The 24,669-nt window shown below is 38.1% G+C and overlaps 1 long non-coding RNA gene across 1 annotated transcript; it reads right to left on the bottom strand.

Annotated features, from left to right (window-relative positions):
• Window positions 1-432: 432 nt before the first annotated feature.
• LOC114041796 lies at window positions 433-23,152 on the bottom strand. Its single transcript, XR_003568944.1, has 3 exons — window positions 23,109-23,152; window positions 14,746-14,840; window positions 433-495 (listed from the first exon to the last, which is right to left on the bottom strand). It is a non-coding gene; the product is annotated as an uncharacterized LOC114041796 (long non-coding RNA).
• Window positions 23,153-24,669: the final 1,517 nt, after the last annotated feature.

Raw genomic sequence — 24,669 nt, 5'->3', positions numbered from 1 at the left:
AAATTCTATACAAACTATATCCATATCATTTCCCTCAACCACTACTTTAGTAATATTTCCAAAAAAAGGAAATGAGATTAGTCTGACATGACCTGTTCCTGGTGAAGCCATGATAGTTCCTTGGAATGGCAGCTTCCCTGTATAGTTGTTAATCAACATCATTTGTTCTAGAATTTTCTCTGGATTCAAAGTCAAGTTCACTGACCTAATTTGCACACTCTTTTCTCTTTCCTTTTTTTGAAAATTGTGACATTTTCCTTTCCACAATCTCCTTTTGCCTCCTCTGTTTTCCATGATCATTCAAATATTATTGAGTGACTCATCAATCCCTTCCTGCATTTCTTCCAGCATCTGAGCATACAGTTCATCTGGATCAGATGACTTAAATTCTTCAAGGACATTTGGTGCTCTCTTAAACCCTCCTTAGTTTTCTTGGCTATCAACTGCTTGGTGGTCATTTTTGTTCTGTAATCTCTAGTTTAAAAGGATTCTCATCTGTGGAGGAAAGCAAAACAAAATGACAAACAGTCCAGCCTTCCTTCTGTTATCACACATCATCATCACATCCTTTTTGAGTGAGACCCTATTCAGTCTTTGTTTCTTTTCTCTAGTTTAAAAAAAAAGTTAAAAAGTCCCCTTATTCTGTCCTGACCTCACCATGCTCAGCTCATTCTGAGTTTTGGAGCTCTCAGCATTGTTTTTTTATAGGACCACATCACACTGTTAAATTCACTCTCTATTATCTAACCTTGTTTCTAGCTTCCATATATTTCTTTTTAAAATTTAAGTTAGTTGGTGGGTTTCCATGCAGTCACAGTGGTCTCTTCAGACAAATCCCATTTTCTCTTGGTTTCTTCGGAAACCCATTCTCAAACATTTCCCATTCCTCTTAAGGTGATTTCCCTTAAAATATTTTAGTCCACAAGAGCTCATCTATTTTTCTTTTGAACCCTTTGAAATTTACTTTTCCCAATGCCAACACTATGTCCAGCTTTCGTCTTCTCTATCCTAATCTCTAGCACAGAGAATTCACTTGCCTCCAAAGTTCCTATCATTTTCACTTCAACATACAGTTCCTGTTAGTAAGAGTCAGATCTAGAATAGAATCCACCTTATTGATTCCTTCATTTCTTATAGGAATCAATAAAGGGGAGTTCTGTTCTAAAATTTTGCAGGAAGGAATTTCCTTTTGTAGGAAGGAATTTTCACCAAGGCAAATAAAGACATTATTTGCTGCTTTGTTTTTAACAAAGAGTGAGTGAGCTCCAGCAGACGTTTGGATAATTGCAATCCCCATCATTACTCTATCATGTCTCTCTGCTTCCCAAACTTCTCATCTATTTTTTATTTCTATCCAATGACAAAATCCCTTCTGTTTCTCCCTCCTTTGTACTTTACTTAAATCATCTCTGCCATGCTTCACTACCTGCTCCTTCCTCTTCTCTCCTGTATTTCCTCACACGCGTATATAGAGAGGGACTCTAGCTGCAATTTCATTGATATAACGATCTTCCAAGTGAGGAAACTCCTCTACAGATGCCATTAGCACCTTCTCTTCAATTAGTGGTCAAAGAGAGCTTCCTAAAGCACTGACAGGTAAGTAGTATGTGTCTACTGGGCAGAATACTAAATTCATTAGCAAAAACCAATGAAAGAAGAAAGTGACTTAGACCAGGAAATAAGCTGGTTTAAACTGTCCTTTTTGCCTGATAAAAACCATTTGCATTTGAAAAGAAAATTAGATATATCCATTTCCCTTCTTCCTGCCCCAGAGAAAAAAAATGTGAACTATGCTTATATATATTTTTTCTGTAGTTTGCCTTTTTATTGAACTTATTTTTAAAGTTTAGTTTCAGGTCAAGTAATAGCTAGTATTTTCTCTAATGAGCATACCTTCTTCATATATACCTCATCCTTTCCTCACCACCCACCCCTTTTACTTAATCTATTTTTTTTTTGAATAAGGTATATCCACCCAGAGTTATAAATCAGTCATGGTTCACATTACAACATTTCTCATTGACACCATTGTTGGCCCTTCTTGTGTTTGGACTTCTGATTCCTCTTGTTTCTTGTCTAGACAGGGTATTTGTGTTTAGACAATTTAGGACCTGGGTTTTTACTACTGGCTTTTTTCTTGGATTTTGTCTCCTGTGAAAATTAGAACCTAGACCAGAGCATGTTAGAATGTGCAAAATAGAATGTTAGTGCAAGACAAAACCCTTGACCATGGATGTTGGGCAGCTAGGTGGTACAGTGGATAGAGTGCCAGAGAGTCACAGAGAGTCAGACATGACTGAAATAACATAGAATATTAGAGCAAGAGAGGGTCTTGTATAAGACCTAGAGAGGGAATTCAACTTGCCTTTGATTGTGTACTTCATGAATGACCAAAGCTTGACCCTAGACCTTCTGCCTTTCATTCTGATGCTTTTTCCACTATATCGTACATTCTCATAATGCATTGTTATCAATTTCTAATTTAGCATACTTATTGTACTTGTCAAGTGTTTTTATTTTGTTTCATGAACTATACTGCAAGGTCTGAGTAGTCAGGGATTCTGTCTTAAGTTTCCTTTCAACACACCTTGTGCCTAGCACAGAGCTTTGCATGCAAACCAAATTTTGCTCAGGATTCATTGTCCTACAAAGAATATTGACAAAAAGTTGAAGGGGAGAAGTTACTTCATTTTCACATTCTAAACATTTAATAAATGCTTGTATATTTACCAAATTCATATTTCTCAGTCTTCTAATCAACTCCCACCCATAATTTGGACTTTTTAAAAATTAATTCAACTTTTTATCTCCTAGTCCTCCAAGCATGTGGGCAGCTAGGTGGTACAGTGAATAAAGTGTCAGGCCTGGAGTTAGGAAGATTCATCTTCTGAGTTCATATCTGGCCTCCCATGCTTACTGGCTGTGTGACCCTGGGCAAGTCACTTCACCCTGTTTGTCTCAGTTTCCTCATCTGTAAAATGAGCTGGAGAAGGAAATGGCAAACCACTCCAGTATCTTTGCCAAGAAAACACCATATGAGGTCATGAAGAGTCAGAAATGACTGAAACAACTAAAAAAAATCACTCCAAACATAAACCCTCAACTTGTGTCCTTACTCTCTGCACCATTCCAGTCACATACCACTCTCATTCCTGGCCCCAAATCTGAAATATCCTCATCTCTTCTCTGTGCCTTTCCAAATTCACCTACCTTTCAAGGCCCCACTTAAGTTATAGATTCTCCATGAAGTTTATCCTCAATTCACAAACAGACAAAACTATGTGACTTGGAGTCATAGGACCAGATTCAAATCCTCTCTCTTACATTTACTAGTTATGAACCATGAGCAAGTAACAAACTCTATGTATCTCAGTTTCATCACATGTGCAATGATAGACTGGAGACAATGGTTATCTCTAAGCTGCCTTCAATCTCTAAATCTAAATCTAAAGTCCTGTGATTTAACTACAGTTATCAAGGACATTTATCTTATCTGACTTCCTGTAGCATTTATTATTCCTGCGTTCCATTATTTATTATTTTGTAATGTTTTTTGTGAGTTGCCATGGCCAAACATAATCTATCACCTCATGTCCAATCAATGACAAGTACTTCTGCACTTAGCTTAGTTAGTCTTTAGACAATATATACATTGCACATTGTCAAGCCCATGTTTGAAGTCTTTCCAACAGAAAGAACCTGCCTGCACTTGTAATATGTGGGCTTAGCCTTTGAGAACTGTGAGTCACTTATAACACATGATGCATCAGAGAGGAAATTGGTTGTGCAAAACCTTTCTCTCCAAGGCTATTGAAACCAGAGTCAATATCTTCTACTTAATATATAATGAAAATCATGATAAAAATAATGATGATTATATTAATAATGATAATAATAATGTGCCTACACTATATCATAGCACATTTAGAAACAGAGTTTATCAATCATATGTAAGGGTTTTATATTATTTTTTGTGAACAGTATCTTAAGTCCTTAGTCACACAGCACTGTACTGGTAAAAACATTCAGGATAATCATCAGAAATAACTTCACCCTCAAGCCTAGATCCTATGCAAAAAGACATCAAATCAAGAAATACTAAAATCTGAAAGGGAGAAAGATTTTTAAAAACCTAGGAAGGATTGAAAATCAGCATAACTCAAATTCTAGGAGTCATCCCTAATCATGAAATGGATGACAAAAATAATCCTAATGCTTCAAATGCTTTAATGAGGAGATGGGCTTACTTGGGCTAGAATTTTGCAAAAGTCTTTTTGAATTTGAGGGAGCAAATCCAACTAATAAATAAATTACACCAATACAGAGTAATCAAAAATGCTAGTATCTTCCATAACTATCATGAATAAACACATTCTCTCACAATATTTGATGAAAATTTTAAAACATTTAAGGACCTGAACTATATATATATATATTATAAATGCAAACATATATATATATATATATATACACATGTGTATATATATATGTGTGTGTGTATATATATATGTATATGAACCATTATTATCTTAAGAAGCATATGAGCCAAGGTGAAGTTATTAAGAAATACTCCTAAGGATAGGTGTCAAACATCATTACAGAGGAAGCAAATTGAGAGAGCTCAACAAAAAAATGCAACATGGAACTACTATTGTATACTATTGTATGTCTGAAATTTTAGATTACTTAAGTCAACAATAGAAAGCAAAATGCAGAATGTTAAAGAGATAAAAGGATTCAATATAGTGGAAAGAACAATTTTTTTTAAATCAACAATAATTAAACATTTCCCTATAGAAACAGAAGAAACAAAGACATCAGAGGAGAGAGTGAACCCATGAAAAAGGAGGATGTGGAAAATTTCTGATCATCTATATGGTCAGACAATTTTTATTTCATTTGAAGAAACAATAAAAGGAGGTTCTTGAATCAAGCTTTCTTGTGAATTAAAGCAGTGAGGCTAGATAATATCCATAATTGTTGGCTTCACAGCGGTGCATGGATTACTGACAACACCTAAGTTTCCTCCTAGATATAAATCTGACTAAATCTACATTTTTTTTTTTTTTTGGCAAGGCAATTGGGGTTAAGTGACTTGCCCAGGGTCACACAGCTAGTAAGTGTCAAGTGTCTGAGGCCAGATTTGATCTCAGATTCTCCTGACTCCAAGGCCTGAGCTCTATCCACGGCGCCACCTAGCTGCCCCTAAATCTACATTTCTTAAAGAAGAAATTTCATACTGTCGACCCAGAGATGAACATGTCAGTGAGCCTTCCAAATATAGGCCAATTAATGTTTATGTGTTTTGTACAAAAGGTTCAGGGTTTTTTAAATCTATAAATAAAAGAAAAACACTATGTTGGCTAAAGAACAAAATATATGTACCAAAAAATTTCCAGGGGTATAAAGATCAACTTGTGATCAGTTCTATAATTGAACAAGTTGCTCTAAAGTATCTACACTTCCTTTATTATTGCCATGTCTTTGACTTGATTTTGCCCTCATGATTTGTTTGTGTACTGAAAATACACAAAATAGACCCATGTAGAAAGAGAATGCTAGAGTAAATATTTACAAGGAAAACTTTTCCATTTAAAACATGCCACCAACATAGTAATGTCAAAAACAATTTATATAAAATGCGACATTTCCCAGGAAGATGGGTTAAATTCATTATGGTCATTTGTAGCCTTAAATCCATTATTTCTATGTAAAAGTAAGTATGACTTCCAAATTAAAGAAGGTACTGAACTGAAACATCTTTTAATCATTCAATGCACATGTATGACATCAAGCTTTGTGGTTCCAAAAAAAACACATTACAATTGCCTTCATCACATTAAATAATTCTCTAATGATATCAAAATTTCATATGAATTTGCTAAGTGTAAAATTCTTAATTTACTCTTAGGAAAGATAAAGATTGAAGAATTTGAGTGTGAATCTAGAGGTCACATTGTACCAATAAAAAAGGTGATACCTTCAAAATGAAATGGTCTTCTCTAGTCAAGATGCATCAAACATAATAATATAAAAAAGAAGACTGTAACTAAATGTATTTGAGACTTAAATCAATGCTGAAAGTGAATATTACATGAAAGTAATTAATTCCTAGGCACTACCAGTATTATTGTACAATTTCAAAACTATAAAATGGACCTTAAGAGTTTTGCTAGGTATCCTGTCAAAAACCTGTACAATATTAATGAAACACAGGGATTATCACCCTAAAGCATCTATAGGATGATCAAAACTTCCTCACTGAAATAGAGGAAGATTAATAGACATCCTTTGGATATTCTATAACCAGATCAAAACCCTACAGGAAAAACTTTGGGAACCAGATAAGATATCCCCATGAAAAAGTAAAAGTTAATTACATATACATGCCATTGGATTTGTTCAAAATGACCAAAAATGTCTTAACTCCATATAGAATTTATAAAATAACTAAAAATGGAGTCAAAGGGCCTTCTGTGGAAGACATCCACCTGACTTTAGCCAACAATATGTTGAAGAAAGAAGCATCAAACAAATGGATGAGTTATGTGGATTTGTTGGTGGAAATGTAGGAGTTAATGATGGCAGTAAAGAAAATATCAAATCAAACCCTGATTGCCTTTTCAATTTCTGAAGTATCAATGCTCACTCTGGAAATTTAACTACAGGCTCTATTGGAACAGTTTGAGCTGATTCCAGCACACTCCTGAGTATATCTAATTATTATGAAGTTCTTTTCTCACCACAAACTTACGTTTGCCTCACTGTAACTGCCATCTATTATTACTAGTTCTACCTTCTGGGAGAATGTGGACTACTACAGAAAAAATGCCTGTGAAATCCTGGTCATTGCTTTTTGATGTTTTCTTGAAGGATATACTTGCTGCGTGTATACACCATTCCCATGATGAGTTTGTAGACATAGAAGCAAAGACATTTATAGGTCGGTAGAGACTGATGTCTCCTTTGCTGTTTCTTCCTTTGGTGTTAGTATCATCCCTATATTTCTATTCTTTTGGAATTTTCGACTCTGAAAACTTGAAAAGCAATTCTTTAGTGATGTTAAAATTGTATGGCCCTATGTAAGACCAAATGTCATTCCCCAGTGGATGAATGGTCAAAGGACAGAAACAAACAGTTCTCAAGAAGAAGAAATGTAACCTATTAATAACCATATAAAAATGCTCCAAATCACTAATAACAAGAAAAATTCAGATCAAAACAACACCTATTCTTCTTCACACCCTGAAAATTGGTAAAATTGATTAAAAATGGAAATAGCTAGTGCTGGAGGGGTTTGAGAAGATAGGAACACCAGTGCATTCTAGGCAGCGCTATGAATCAGAACACCAATTGTGGAAAGCAGTTTGGAATCATGCAAATAAAACAAACTGTTATACCATTTGACCCTGAGATTCCATTATTAGGGTTATACTCTGAGAAGGCCATTGTTAAGAACATCCCAATATATCCCCAAAATATTTTTATTATTACTTTCTGTGATAGCAAAGAATTGGAAACAAAGTAGATGCCCATTGTTTAATAAGTGACCAGATTATTGTTCAGGAATGGAATAGGATGTTACTGTGTTGTGAGAAATGATGAATGTGATGAATATAATAAATTATGAACAGATCTACATGAAGTGATGCAGAGTGAAGTAAACAGAGCCAAGAAAACACTATATGCAATGACTACAAAATGTAAATGGAAAGAACAACCAGAACACCAAATCAAAAGTAAGTATCGCAAAATTATAAAGTACAAAGATGGCTTGAAATAGGAGCTATGCGAAAACACCCCCACTTCACTCCCTTGCAGAGGTAGGAGGTTCACTAGTGTTCTACATTGCACATATTTTCAGACTTCTTGATATATTGATCGGTTATGCTGATTTTTCCTTATCTTTTTTCATTTGTCTCTAAAAATACCATTTGTTATATGAGGTGACTCTATGGGAGGGGAGAGAAAATAATACTGGGGAAAAATTATAGTGATATAAAAAAGATGTCAGTAAGATGTATTTAAAATAAATTCTATTGCCTCCAGCAGGTATGTTAGCGCTCATTTATAATTCCTGCTTGTTGGATGAGGCTGAGGCTCGTGAACTGCTTTAACTCAGGAGTACTGAGATGCAGTAAGGCTAAAGCAGATTGGGGAGAGGGAGACAAAACCAGAGACCTGCTAAATGGTAAATCCAGAACTCAAATGCAGATCTCATAGTTCCATATCCAACACATTTTTCCCCTGGAGCATGTTACCTCTTGTATTTCCCAACACAGTGTGGCATAGCTGGACATATAATAGGTGCTCAGAGCAGCAGGGCACACAGTAGGCACTGGGTAAGGTCTTGTTACATTTATTTGACAGAGACATCCATCTAGAAAGCAGCCATTACATGAAGAACAGTGAATAAGTAATTCTAGGAAAGGGTCTTTCTGATTCGTGATACCTTTTTTTTTTCCATCCCCAAGATCCCTGGTGGGTAATTGCAAATGACAAGTTTGCACTTTATGATGGGCATTATGTCACTCATCTACTGTCTTGATGATATGTTAAACCTAAACTCCTTAATTCAAGGCAATTGATGTCATATTATAGCCCATGTTGTGATCTCAAGTTGAAGCTTATTTGTGCATGAAATACACAGAAACTTTGCAGGGGAAAGAAAAGGAAAAATGAGGAGGCTGGAGGCAGATGAAGCATCGGATAAAACTAGGGCTACCTCCCAAAAAATGTCTGACAGATGCATGCTGTTTGACTGATGAACCAACTCAGTAAAGTAGAGAGAACATTGGAGGGACAAGTAGGAGACCTGCATTCCAGGACTGGCCCTGTCACGGGCTTGCTATGTGGCCTTGAACAAGCAACTTAATGTCATTAGGCCTTTCCTGTAGGATGACTCGACTAGACTAGGTGTTCTCTAAAGCCCCTAAGCATGAACATACATACAATCTTCAAATCTCAGAGCTGGAAGGTACTTCAGAGACTAGTCCAAAATACTGCCCGAAATATGAATTACTCTGATAGCATCCATAGCAAGGGGGTATCTTGCCACTACTGGAAGACCTTCATCAGCAAGACACAAACAAACATGGCAGCCATGTCTCACAGCACACTCCACATTCTGCACCTAAAGTCTGTTGGTGTTCATCCTTTGTTTTCGAAGAGGACCAACGATATCATGGGGTGAAGTCTTGACTTGTGTGTGAATTGGGTTTAAGTGAAGCAGAGTTGCACAGAGTCGTCAGCCTACTCTGTCTTCCAAAGTTATCAAAGGCTAGTGGAAAGACAAAAGTCCAGATGATTGGTGAGGCCAGAGAATGCAGTGGATGACCTTGGTGTCTTTTCTGCTGGGTACAGTGAGCCTTGCTTTGAAGCAAATAGTCAATTGACTCCTGCATTGATTAGCGCCCTGGTATATTTCAGTGTTGTTGTTATTGTTTTTCCTTTACATTATTTTGGCTGATGTTAAAATTGTTTATGCAGCTAGCTGGCATAGTGGATGGAGCACTGGACTGCGTTTTAATCTCACCTCAGTCACTAGCTATGTGTGTGACCTGGACATGTCATTTAGTTCCCTCAGCCTTGGTTTCCACTTCTGTAAAATGGGGATGATAATAATAACACTTACTTCATGGGGTTATTGTGAGGATTAAATGAGGCAATATGTAAACCTTCCAAGCCTTAAAGCACTGCGCACACACACACACACACATATACATGCATATATATATGTATGTATATGTATATGTATATGTATATGTATATGTATATGTATATGAAAAAAACAGTTTGGGGCAATGGACTGCTGTGAGATGAAGGGAAGCTTAAGAGTGGAGGCTATAGTTACTTGAGTTTGTGAGATTCTTGTCCATTGACTGATGAGTGGATGAATGATGAACTAAGAGAGGAAATGAACAAGCATTACAGGAGATGGTCAGGCATGGAAGAGTTAAAAATCTATATTGTTGTCATTGTTTAGTTGCTTCCAGTCGTGCCCGACTCTTCCTGACCCTGTATGGGGTTTTCTTGGTAGAAATACTGGAGTGGTTTGCCATTTCCTTTTCCAGCTCATTATACAGATGAAGAAACTGAGGAACATAGGGTTAAATGACTTGCCCAGGGTCACACAGCTAGTAAGTTTCTGAGGCCAAATTTGAACTCAGGTTTTCCTGACTCCAGGCCTGATATTCTATCAACTGAGCCACCTTGCTGCCCAGTGTGATTTATATTACTGGAGGAAAAACTCACATCCAGGAGAGTGAACACCCAGGGGAGCATTAGTATATAAGATGTTTTATAGTATACTCCATGTCTAATGATCTATGATTATGTTAAAAAAAGAAATATAAAAACAAATAAATAAATAAGATGCCTCACTATTCCTTAATGAATCTATGATCTGAGCTTTGTAGGCATTCCCTTCAGTGGGGCTCATTGCAACCCACTCATACTTTCTGATCCTGCATGAATCTTTTCTGTGTACCAGCTGTAGGTGAGAAGCCTGACAGCTGCATTCTTACTTATAAAAAGAGCCTCCAGCATGTTGACAGAAAAATAAACAAATTAATGAATTAATAGTAAACAAAACATCAATCAAAACTAAAGATCTAATCTGTTGAGGTTTGACTGTGCCTGGTTTAGAAATGGAGAAACTTAATTCCTGGAGGCTACTGTCTTTTGATAGAGTCAGACTGGGGAACCAAGACAGTATCTGAAAGTTTAAATAAGGTTTTGTCACATTTTTTCCCTAAGTGTTTTATTTTCTAACACTTATCATTCTTACTAATGATTTCTACAACTAAAGAACATTATCACCTATCTGAGTGACTTTTATTGAAAATCCACTAGGTTAGCTTACTAGTTTCCCCTCCTCTGTTTTCATGATTAGGATATTTCTCTACCAGCTGCTGTTACTTTAATTCCGTCTATATCACTCAAATAACAGAATCATAGAATAACAGTATTAGAGTTTTACAAGTGATCCTCTAGTCCAACTGGGCCAGACATTCCCCCCACTTAACAGATGAGAAATTTGAGGCTCAGGGAGGAAGGAAAGAAGGAAAAAAGGAAGGAAGAAGGAATGAAGGAAAGAGGGAGGGAGAAAGGGGAAGAGAAAGAAAGGGACAGAAGAAAGAAGGAAAGAGGGAAAGGAGGGGAGAAGAAGGAAGGAAACAGTTACTAAGCGCATAATATGTTCTAGGCACTGTGCTAAGCACTTCACAAATATTGATACATAACAAAATGCTGGGTAGTTGCTATTATTATTTACATTTTACAGTCAAGGAAACTGAGGCAAACAGATTAAATGACTTGCATAGAGTCGCACAGCTAATAATTGTCTGAGGCAGATTTGAACTCAGGTCTTCCTGTGTCCACAGTCAATGCTCTATCTATTGCACCACCTGGCTAAGAAATAGCAAAGCAGGGTTTTGAAACCAAGTTTTCTGACTCTGATTCCAGCCATCTTTCCGTGATTCCATGCCACAAAGAGGGACTTTAGAAGCCATTGCTATTTCATTTCGTTTAGAAGCCATGCTATTACCTTTCAAAAGAAAGCTATGCATTTTAAATACAGCTCCACGAACACTGCAATGGCCTTATATTTAGTGATACTATTGTCTTTTAAAGTCTTTATTTCCTATAAAATCTACTGATTTAGCCTTGGCATTAAACAGTAGCATTGATAGAACTTCAACAAAATGTATAGAGTTATTATTTCTGGATGCCCCACCCCCTTAACAAACAGTTATGGGAAAACCTCTTTAAAAATCTCTGTACAGCCGAAGATAGAACTTAGTTAAAAGAAAATATGGCCTGTGGATTCTCAGAAAAGCATAAAAGTCATCATTGAATTAAGCAATGATTTAATTGAGAGGCAGCTTGGTGTAACAGAACACTACAACTGTTAGATCAGGTAGACCCCAGTTCTAATCCTATTTCTAATTATTTGAACATGGGCAAATCATTTCACCTTGCTAAGCCTCAGTTGCCTCATCAGCAAAATGAGGATAATACCCTTAAAACCTATTTTATAGGGTTGTTGAGAGACTCAAATAAAATGATGTAACATACTTTACAAATCTTAATCCACTGGATAAATGCCTGCTATCATTATTATTATCATCATTATTAGACTTCTATTCATGTTGTCACTTGGAAGCTTAGGGTACAATGATTATTAGATTTTTATTAGTTTATTATCAATGGCAATTGTGTATTTGCTACCTTGTAATGGAGGATAAGATGTTGGGCAACCCTGGGAAAGACCTTAGCATCCTTAAAATTCAACATGGGAGACAGGTAATGAAATTATTACTATCCCCATTTCAAAAATAAAGAAATTGAAGCTCTAAGAAGCTAAGACCCCATGGTTTCAAAAATAGATTGTTTAATTTCATTATTTCAGTTTTCTCCATGTTTTCTGCTTCCCTCACATAAAAGAAGTGAACTCTGACCCCAAACTGCCCTATACATTACTCTGTAAGTCTTGTAATATTACAGCTCTCTTGAATATTCTCCATGTTTTTTGATTTCAAAGACATAACATGGATAATTGTGTTTTCCCTTTTTTTAGAGTTACCATGAAATTGAAATAATTATAAAAATATTGTGAACTCTTTCTCAGAATAATGCTTTTTAAATGCATAAAATAAAATCCATGGATTATAATTATATATATAGACACACATATTTAACCTCTGGAATGATCTCTAAGAACTATTCCAGATGGAATCCTATCTTGCTATGATCTTTGGAATTGATGGTTTGTGTGTTTTCAAATTTTCTCCCTTTCCCAAAGCAACTCTTACCTTGGAGCCCACCAGAGTCCTAATGATTTTTCCTGTTATGTTCAATTGAACTTAGATCATTCCTTCTTCCTTTCTGCTAGCTCCCACCATTAACTCCCCCCGCCTCCTTTCTAAATGTAGGTGGGTCCCAGATAAACCAAATCTTGTGTCATATAATCACGGTTTCAGAGTTAGAAAGGATCTCAGCAGGAATCTAGGCCAACCTATGCTCAAAATGAATCCCTTTATTACAATATACTTAACAAGATATCATCTAGCTTCGATTTGAACTCCAGGGAGGGGAAACTCCCTACTTCCCAAAGCAGCCTATTCCACTTTTAGTCAATGTTAATTGTTGTTGTTTTTTTTTTCCGACCAAGTCTATATCTGTTACTTTGCAACATCCATTTATTCTTCCTGGTTCTGTACTTTGAGACTAAACTAAGCGGAAAAAAATCTATTCTTCTCTAGCCCTTTAAATATGCTAAGACAGCTCTCATATCTTTCCCCTTGTAGATGGCCATTAGCCTTCTTAAACCATGGGGTACGGAACTAAACATAATACTCTAAATGTGGTCTGACCAGAGTGTAGAGAGACTATCACATCCTCACGCCTGGAAGCTATGCCTGTCTTAATTCATTTCAAGATCTCCTAAGATTGTTTACGAACATCCCTCACAAATCACTTGGACCCAGAGCAGATCTCAGAAGCCATGCGGATATTTGCATAATTCTTTAAGAATTTCAAAACTCTAGGTATCCATTATTTCATTTGCTTATCATAATACTATTTTACAGATGAAGAAACAGTCTCAGAGAGGTTAAGTGGTTTGCTCATGGTCATACAGCCAGTTGATATCTTTAAGAACCTATGATAACTCAATCCAATCCAGTGTCCCAGCTCATGATAGCATCAAGTGGCCTTTTGTGGAAGAGAAATTAAGCTTAAAAAACAGAGCTGAAAAGGATCTCAGACGTTTTGTCATCCAACTCACTATTGAGTGCACGAATACTGTTTACAACAGGCTCCAAAAACTGACAAGTAAGCAATAAGCCTTCGCTGGAATGCTTCAGTGGTAGGTGATAATAACAACAGCTGACATTTCCATAGTGCTTTCTGTAGGGTCACCCAACATCTATAATGCTATCTCATTGAAGCCTCACACAGGTGCTACAGTCTTCATTGTTGTAATATTATCTCCAGTACTGTTGCTAGCCATACACCGCTAGGCTGAGGCCATAGGGGTTGGCAACCTTCCCCAATCTCTGTCCTTTATTTGCTTTCCAGATTTGCCCTGGGTTTCTTGTCCTAGAGTTGTCTGTCTCCACAATGGGGAAGGAGGCTTCCAGGGTTTCATTTTCACCTTTGCCTCATACTCTCTTGGAATGATTCTATTTTGAGCTCTAATCTAAGGGGTCCTGTCCATCAAGGGGCAAGGAAGTTAAAGAGGTACCCAGAGTACAAACAAAAATCGGGTATGAAACAGTCTGTTTTATTCCTTCCAAGGAAGAATACTAAACAAGAATCAGGGAATGATTACAATCAGTTGAGAAGCTAATAGTCAAGTCTCAATGGGATATTTTCAAACCACTTCTTTCTGAGAGATGCTTATTAAGTATTTTACATTTCATTTTGCTCAATACAGCACTTTCATTCAATGACTTTGCTCTCTATGGGCAGCCCTTTCCCTACCCCTTCTTTTGCTGCTGCTTTTGCTAATGCAGTTGTCCTGGTGGCTGATAATGTGTACCCCAGGAGCCTAGGAAGGGGTAAGACTCCAGCCGCCTTTCAGGATCTCATAAGGCCCAGTACCAATGAATGGAAGACACAAACAGGAGGTAATCCCATCCCAGATGCAGACTTGTCTAGGAAACCATAAGCTCACAACTTGTAGCCCCGTATCTGGAAGGGCATTCTTCCCACTAGGGTAACTCTGAAAATCATCCTTACCCCTTTCCAGGCCAATTGGAGGGAGAGGCATGAGGGGTAAAGATTAACCTTTTAGTAAATCTATGGAGTCCTGGGTCAGCAGTCAAGTAAGAGCCCTGAAGAAAAATAAGAAAGAGGGAAACAAGATTTATTAAACATCAATTGTGTGCCACGTACTATGCTGTACACTTCACAAATATTATCTTTTCTTTTTTTATCCTTTACTGGGAAGTAGATGCTTTTGTCTATCCACATTTTACAGGAAACTGTAAGGCAAACTGAAGCAGACAGATGTTAACTTGCCCAGGGCTGCACAGCTAGTAAGTGTCGGAGGATGGATTTGAACTCAGGTCTTTCTAACTATTAGCCCCTAGTGCCCTATCCATGGATCACCTGGTAGTGCCTGCTCTAAAGGGGATTGAGGGTTAGAAAACCCCCTCCATCACATATGCCCAAGAGAGTTGTGCATATAAATCACTCCATGATCCAGACAAATTATTATTCTCAGTTTGTTGAACATACTCTGAAATTTATCACCTTACTCCCTGAATCTGGAATATCCCATCCATCCCCCCACCTTTTGCCTATTGATAAACTGGAGAGATATAAAGGAGAGAAATCAAGTGGTATACCTTGAGTTCATGCTGTATGAAGACCAATTGAAGGAACCTGGGTTGGTTGGCTTTGAGAAGGGAAAACTCCTGGGGGAATATGATAGTTATTAAGGATTTGAAGGGCTATCTCCTGGAAGAGAAATTAGACTTACTTGGTTTGGCCTCAAGAAGTCAAAACCAGGAGTACTAAATGCATGGAAATTACAGAAAAAAAATAGAAGCAAATCAAGCTTTATATCAAGGAAAAAGAAAAGCCTTCCTAAGAATTAGAACTATCTTAAAATGCAACAGGTTTCTCCATATGCTTCCCCTGGTCCCCCATTAGAAGTTTATAAGCAATAGTTAGATGTTCACTTGTTAGGGATGACACCATAGGGTATAAGGAAGAAAGAGAGAAAGAAGTTGAAATAAGAAATTATTTTGGGTACAGGTTAGATTATATGGCAACATATATATATATATATAATATATATATATATTTTACTCTTGTGTATGCATATATATGTATGTATGTGTATGTATGTGTGTATATATACATAAGTGTATATATAATATATATGTATACACACATAGATATGGATATACGATCCTATTATCCTTTAAAAAGTGATTCAAATTCCACTTCTTTTCAGAAGCCTTCCCCAACTCCCTAGGTCAATAATAGCTTATAATTGGAACTTCCATAATAACATCCTCTTGTGACTTCATGTAGTATTTTGCATTCCTCTAATGGGCTTATTCTATATTTTTGTAAATTATCAATATCCTTGTGTCTTATCTCCCTACTAGACTATAAGCACTATGAGGTCAGAAATTAACTTTATAATTTAACCAACACTTAACCTACTTTAGGTTTATTTACTAAATTGTATGCAGAACGCTCAGCTAGGCACTGTGAAAGATATATCGATTAAAATGACCCCTGAGTCACTGCCAACCCAATGTCATTCAGTATAGGAATCTATGACTCTTTGGGCTGACTCCTCCAGCTCTCCCAGGTCTGAGTAGTCTACTAAGCTGCTGTAGCCTTTCTTCCTATTATCTTGAAAACTTCACCCTCTCCAGAAATACTGCCAGTTTGGAGAAAAGTGAACCTGAAGAAAACGTCTAATGAAGTGAGAGAAAGTGGTGCTGCCCTGAGAAGAAGAAGATTTCATGGACTACTCCTCCAACCCTTCAAATGGAGGAGAAAACAAAAGAAAACAAAACAAGAAACAACTTCTACGAATCTCATTTGTGTGTTTCTCAGAAATTTTGAGTCCATTTCTCATCTTCAGCATGCCGACTTAGATGGTTAACTACTGTTCCATAAACAGGAAGATGGAGGCAAGAAATGAAAGGAATAGAATTAGACACGTTGTGATCTCGTTCTTGGAAACAAACAACAGCAGGTGTTGTCTTTGGAAGTTGGGGAGGCAATTGCAACAACAACAAAATCTTAATAGGAAAAGATCAATGTGTTATATGGTCGTGTGGTCCCATGTCATGCGGCCTGAAATCTCCACGTCCCCAGGATGCACCAAGCAGTTATGAACCCAAAGGATTTAGACTTGTTCAGAAAGTAGAACTAGGAGCCATGCATGAGAGTTGCAGGGAGGCATATTACAGTTGAATATAAGGGAAACCTTCCTGAGAATCAGAACTATCTCAGAGTGAGATGGGGGTTCCCCTCTTTGGAGGTTGTCAAGCAAAAGTCATAAGGCCACTGGTTACCAGGGTCACAGAGGGCATCTTGGTGGGGTTTCACTAGATGATCTTTGAGGTTCCCCCTCTCAAGCTGAGAATATTTGATTTTCTACAATGATGTAATTTGATTATATGATCAAAAATAAGAACACATATTCCTTTAGTGTTTTGGAATTTACAAAGTGCCTTCTTCCCAACAGCCTTTCACAACAGGAAGTAAAGGTTAATTTTCCTTCCATTTTATAGCAAGCTAGCCAAGCTGGAGCAGCTTTGGCAAGTGGAAGCAAACCACCTAAAAGCACTTTGACCTCCTCATCTCCTGGAAACTGACTGGACCCATTCCAAGATCCTGAACTCAAGAACTTTGGGAATAGCAGTGTTTCTATGATCATGGGCCTTTCTTCTAGCTCATTCCCCAGATCTATCGTCCAGGGAAAATACTCCTGTGGAAAAGGGATCAACCATCCTCAGCATCTGAGTATCAATACCATCTACAGGAAAGGTAAGCCAGTTTGACTGAAACAGGAAGCTACCCTGTGCCAGCAAATCAAAGCATCATTACCACCACAATCACCACCCTGCCTCAGACTTACATGTTGGTAAGCCAGGTTCCTAAACTCAAAGGCTTGGAAATAGTGGTAGCTCCCAAACCAATGACTCTGCTTCCAGCCCATATGTCACAGCCATTATTGAAGAGAGCAATCACTGTGGAGAAGGGGCCTGTGTTCCTCACCATCATCATTAACTGTTGACCCACTGACACACAGACAGGTAATTCTAAGAGCTCTGGTGGTGGCAATGACCCTTCCCCTCCTCCCAATACCATGTGCCTTCCTTTTTGTCCAACCTTCCCACCCATCATCCAGTGAAGCAAATCCTATGGAGATATTTCCTGGAAACTACTTCTTTTAGTGCTTTAGTCACAGCCACTGAAGACCCAGACAACAAAGTTGTCATCACCAAAGAAATTGGCATCGTCAAATGAGTCAACAGCAGAACATGATGTGGTTTTTATCAGTGGAAATGACGTTAAAGAAGAGGCATGACCATTTGTTTTGCTTCTGCACCCTTAGGACCATGGGACCTTTCCATCAGCCTTGCAGCTGAAAATCTTCCACATGAGGTGTCTCTCCATTAAAATGAAGATTCTAAAAAGCAGGAACTGCCTTTTTTTTTTGTTTCTATGACCAGCATTTATTATGCGGGGTTGGACTCCCTCTGAAACAAAATGAACTTGGAGTTGCTAAAGGCAGCTCCATTTCCTGACATCCCTATACCATTAAAATAAGTTGAATTAGCAGCAGAGGGAAAAGGTCATAGTTTTTCTTCCCCTATACTGTGGCTCAGTCCCTTGCTGGACCACTAGCTTTAAGACCACACGCAGGATCTTCCTTCTAAGAAGCTGAGTGGTTCAAAGACCCTGCCCTACCTTTTAGAGTTTGGGTTCTGGAGCTCTCGAGGAATTTGGTATTGTTCAGGGATCTCCCTCCCCTTTTCTCCATCTAGAATATTGAGCCACCTTGATCCATTTTATTAATAATAGCTAATAACAATAACAAACAATAATAACACTAATAACTAGTATTTACATAATGCTTTGAATATTTAAAAAAGCACTTTGCTAATATTATCTCAATCAGTCCCAACAATAACCATGTGAAATGAGTATTGTTAATATTCTCATTTTACAGATGACGAAACTGAAGTAAATAAAAGTTAAGTCACCTGTCCAGGGTCACATATGTACTAATTTTCTGAGGCTATATTTGAACTCAATTCTTCCTGACTCCAGATCTGGAGCTGTATCTACTGTATCCAACTACCTCGTAAGTCATTATATTGTTTTTTTTCTTCCTGTATTTTAAATATAACAACTTACAGTTCTTGGAACCCATAAGTGATTGGGTTTGGAAAGACTGATTCATTCATCTTGAGCACCTGTGAAATCTAATCAACCCACAAGCATTTATTAAGGGTCTGCTATGTGGCAGGATAAGCAAGCGCATGCAGTTGCTTTCTGAAGAGCCTGCTGTATAGTTCAAGATCTGAACTCTCAGATTCACAGTTAGCCAGAAGCCCTTGCTCAGACCGAGCGGCTGTCCTCCATGGCAATAATCATCTGACTGGCTAGGGCTGCTGCCTCCTTAGACACCTACAGTCATGTTGAATGGTTTGAAATGGTTGTTAAATAAACATTCAGGCTTTCTCCTGCCGTCTCCGCTTAGGATTCCTCCCACTTCAGCTCACTCTATGATAGCTGTTCAGGTAAAACAAGATGGAGCAGGCAGTCTGAACCATTCCACTATATCATTAGATTTAGACTTTCTGCTATTGTTCTCCACATCATGATTGTAGGAGTCTTGTCAAATAAAGTGTCATTTCAGGAGGGCAATGACCATGCCTTCAATTTGTTTGTGTTGGGACCCTGTCTTTTTCAAGTAGCCTCAGAAATTTGTTGATGGATTAGAATTCTTCATTGCTAGCCTTACATTTCCATTTGGTCATTGCAAATAAAAAGAAATTGAAAAGAGTAGTTGACTTAGCTTCAATTGGGTGAGAATCTTTTCCTCAAAACTGTGTAGATTTCTGGATTCCATTCAAAATACTTTGGACATCAGGACACTTTTCAGACACTCTTAGTCTCTTCCCATGTTCCCTTCTTCAGTTGTCATGACAGGGAAAAGGGGGGGGGGGTCAGAGACAAAGGAAGAGATGGGAAAATGGGAAGGATGATCTTTTGCACCTGTTCAATTTCTCTTATGCTCTCCTTTTACCACCTCTTTTCCCCTCTTTCCACATCATTCTCTTCTTTTGAATAATCAATTGAGCAATAAGCATTTATTAAGCACCTGATATGTGCCCAGTACTGGGGAAGCCAGTACCAAGAATGAAACAATTCCTACTCACTGGGAGCTTACAACAAACATATAAAGAAGTGAATAGAGAAGAAGAAGAAAAATAAATACAAAATAGGGAGAGAGAAATAGTAATGGGGGGGCGGTGACTGGAAAGAATTTATGTAGAAATTGATGCTTGAGCTAAAGTTTAAGGGAAAAGAATTCTAGGAGGCTGAGATAGGAAGGTGGGCCATTTGAGACATGGAATGGTCTAGGTAAAGAATGGAGAGAAAGCTAGTTTGTCCGGATCATAGCTTGTGGGAAGAAGAGCATCCAATGATGCTGGAAAGATATGTTAGGGACAAACTGTGAAGGACTTTAGAAGCTAAACGGAGGAGTACATACTTCGTTCTAGAGGAAATAGGAAGCCACTGAAGTTTACTGAGTAGGGGAGTGAGAGTCAGAATTACCATTGAGGAAAATCACTTTAGCAACTGTGTATAGGATGGCTTGAAGTAGAAAAAGATTTGAGGCAAAGAGATTAAGTTGGAGACCCTTTTGACAGTCTAGGCAGGAGGTGATAAGGGCCTGAACAAAGATGGTAACTGTATGAATAGGTGATAGAAATGCCAAGATTTGGTAACTGATTGGACACGGCTAGGGGAGAAGACTCAGTGACTCAATATGACACCAAGCTTATGAAGCTAGGAGACTCAGAGGATTGGGTTATCATCAGCAGAATTGGGAAAATTTGGAAGAGGAGTGCCATTCTTTCTTTCTAAATTTACCAGTGATCTCTTAATTGTCAAACTTGATGGTGTTTTATCATTCCTCATCCATCCTGACCTTAATGAAGAATTTGACATTCTTGACCACCTTCTCCTATTGCATACTCTCTCTTCTTTGAGTTTTTATGATGCTATTTTCTCCTGGTTCTCATCCTACCTCTTGAACCTTCCTCAATCTCCTTTTTTGGCTCATCATCCACACCATACCCCATAACTATTAATACACCCCAAGATTCTGACCTTGGCTCTCTTTTCTCTTTATGCTGTCAGAGACTTGATCAGCTTTCATGGGCTTAATTACCCTCTCTGAGCAAATGACTCACAGATCTCTGTAATAGTCCTAGTCTCTCTCCAGTCCCACACCACTAATTACCAATTGGGCTTTTCAAAAATAGATGTCCCTGAGACATTTCATACTCTACAAATCCAAGACAGAATTCATTATCTTTCCTTTTTCTGAACTATTATTTCTGTTAAGAGTACCAGCATTCTTCTGGGTTCATAACTACAACATCAAACTCAAATCCTCATTCTGCATCACTCTCCATATCCAATCAATCGACAAGTTTTGTCATTTTACTTTCACAACATCTCTTTTATCTGATCTCTTTTGTCTAATCACAAGCCACTATCTTAAGTCATGTTCTCATTACCTCTTTCCTGGATTATCAAAACTATCTTCCAACAGATCTCTCTGCTTTATGTCTCGCCCCACTTTAATCCATTTTCTACACTGCTAAAATTATTTTCCCTAAATGTAGGTCTGACCACATCAGTGCCCGATTTAGTAAACTCAAGTGCCTCCTTATTAGCTCTAGAATAAAATATAATCTCTTATATTTGCCTTTTAAATGCCTTCATGACTTGATCTCAATCTATCTTTCCAACATCTCTTTACATTATTTCCTTTCCTGAACCCTCTCTGTTCCTCACACACAAAATTCCATCTCTCTCTATGCTTTTATACTGGCCATCTCCCATGCCTGGAATGCATACATTCCTTAACTAGTCTCATAGAATTTCTCAGTTGCTGACAAGAGTTGTGACTCTCTGAGTGAAATAGTACAAGGCATAGCTAATGACCAGTTGGCCCAGCTGTCCCTCTATTCTGAAGGATATATGGAGACAAGAAAGGGACTCTGTGAATTTTTGCCTTATGGTCCATTTAAAGATCACATCATGAGGAGGGAATGATACAAAAGGCCAGGTGTTGCCAAATCCCTATGCTAGTTGCCTTGAGAGACACTGGATGTCTTGGCTTGTTATTTAGAGATAAATATGAATACTTCTAGTTTGCATTAGGAGCTGGGTCATTAGCAAAAGTAATATCAATCTTCTCTCCATTCTATTAGGTATAATCACTGTGAGAAATAATAGCAGAATACTAATAGCATCATGTTTCACTTACTTGTTTCTTTGCTCCCTAAACAGAAAGCTTAATGAGGAGTTGGCTGCCAATGACCCGAAGGAAGAAAGCTAAAGGGACCCACACAAGCAGTCGGTAAAAAATGGTGCACATAAAGGCCTCCTCAATTACAACATCTATCCTACCTTTGAAGGAGAAATCATTTATCTGAAGAAGCGGCACCACATGGTGAATAGAGCTGTCTTCAGAAACAGGAACACCTGGGTCCAAGTCCCACTTAGGACATAATTTTAGGTTTGGTTCTGGGCAGATAATTTAACTTTCCATTGCCTGAGTCAACTCTCTCAGATTCTAAGAAGTGCTAGAAAGCTGATTGGCATTTTAGAGGGAATTTCATCATTGTAAGTTTCCTACACCAATAAAATCAGAGCAACCCACCCTGCCCCACCCCAAGTCCTTATCCTGGAAGATAGGTCAGCTCAGGAAAGCAGCACGATTCAATGAGGGCCTAGACTTCAACATTACTGATATGACTAAATCAGAAAAGGGCATGTGATAACCATTGAATGGGGGCTATGCCAATTCAAAGCAAAATAGGTGAGCAGGATGCACATTCATAACAAAAAAGAGCAAAGCCAAAGGGAATGAGATAGTCAATTTGACAATCCTCCTAGAAGTCTATATACTTGTCTCCATATAGACCTTGTTGGTTTGAAACTCTTGTTCCATTTTCTAGTTTCTTTCTTTCATCTCATCCCTTTAGATTTAGCATTGTGAAGATCCTCTGTCATCTGACCTAGATAAGCCTCTGTTTTAATGCTCTTACTTGAAATCCGTTTTGCTCTCCTTCTATGTACCCTCCAAGGGCTTTTTCTAAAAACTTATTAATAGGATGGGGAACTATAGGCTATGCTTCAGATTATCAAAGTTTAGAGAGCATTCTCAGCATTTGTATTCCTTTAGCAGGTGAAAACAACTGTTCTCGTCCTCTAGTAACAAGATTGAATAAAGTGGAAGATACAAGTTGATATGCTTCCTCCACCATCCCCCATTCCCCATCTCTTAGGTATCTGTGCTTCTGGTGAGCTCCTACCTCATCTGGCCCTCTCTTCACCTTCCTCCAGTAGCAGCCTTTCCAGGAGTGTCTTCACGAAGTTTATCTCCTTCTACCACATTGAGCAATGCCCCAGTTTCTCTCTCCCCTCATTGCATAAAAACTCTCCTCTGATCTCTTGCTCCACCAGCTAGTGATACCTTATTTGGATGTTGTGCTGAGACAGCCTCTGTGTCCCCTTTCATTTCTTTTCATCAGAACCCTGAATTAGAAGTTAGGATGTTTTTTTTTCCTCTTCCCATCTCCACTATTTGCCATCAATGAGACCTTGGTCAATTCTGTTGACCTCATGGTTCTTCAAGTTTTCTACCTCCCAAGTAAAGGCCATGACGGTAGTCACCTGCCTTTTCCAGGAGACTTTTGGAAAGTCTAATGGGTTGCTTTATACAAAGCACTCAGAGCACCTCCAAGGGAAACACATAAATAGAGAGAGTATTATTAGCTGTCTCATATCTAGAGTGCACAGAAATGACTGGAGCCAGACTCCTGTCTGCCGTGCCCTTTCCAAACAGCTACTTTGTATGTTAATTGCACACCCTTAACATTTATTATCAAATCTGTTGGTTTAAATTTCCAGGATGAAGGGTAAAAAGCACGCTCCACTCTGGGGACCTATCTTCCCTCATATTATGGAAATGAAAGTTTGCATTTGTTTATTGCCGGCCTGTGAAATCCCAGATGGAGGAAATGTAGATTATAAAGGGTAGGCAGGATGAAACTTAAACCTGAGCCAAATGTGTGTCATCAAATTAGACGCCCAGATCTTTTTCCTCTGCCCACCAGAGTCATGCTAGTCACAGAAAACCTTTGTGCATGCCAGGTACTTATCATGTTGCAATGCCTACATGACAAATATAATGTGCTGTAATAAATATTCAGTGATATTGACACCTCCTTTACTTGTAGCCCTCTTTCTTGGCAGCCTCAACTATCAAAATTCCAGTTGAGATCAGAGAAGGAAACAAAAAAAAGGCATTGGGACTGCTAATTTACTTTTATTTCATATATCATTCTAATAAAATGGACTAGTAATCTGCTCTCTAAAGCCCAGAGAGGATTACAAGCAGCTAAGGGGGCTGGGGAAGAGTGATATGACTGATTACTAAGGAAGCAGAGTTACTAGAAGAAACAGTGACAGGTGATAGTAATTTTCCTAATACTGTTGAAGAGACCACCATCTTCCCAAACACCTAGATTTCCAACCTGATCATCATCATCTACTCCTCCCTCTCTCTTACCCACTATATTCCACCAATCGTCAGGTCCTACAGATTCTACCTTTCTCAAAATCTCTTCTCTACATCTACGACTCCTCTCCTCTAACACTTCCATCAACCTGGTTCAGGGCCCCATCACCTCATGCCTGGACCATTGCAGTAGTCAGCTGGTTGGTCTCCCTGCTTCAAGTCACACTTTAATCTGATCAATACTACACTCAACTGTTGAACTGATCTTCCTAAAGTTCAAGTCTGACAATGGCCTCCTTCCAATCCCACATCTCCATTCAATAAAGTCCAGTTGCTCCCTGTTACTTCCAGGA

The sequence above is a fragment of the Vombatus ursinus genome, unplaced genomic scaffold, assembly GCF_900497805.2.
Source record: "Vombatus ursinus unplaced genomic scaffold, bare-nosed wombat genome assembly UNPS02014180.1, whole genome shotgun sequence".
In the NCBI taxonomy this organism is placed as follows: Eukaryota; Metazoa; Chordata; class Mammalia; order Diprotodontia; family Vombatidae; genus Vombatus; species Vombatus ursinus.
This window is presented reverse-complemented; position numbering and strand designations above follow the sequence as displayed.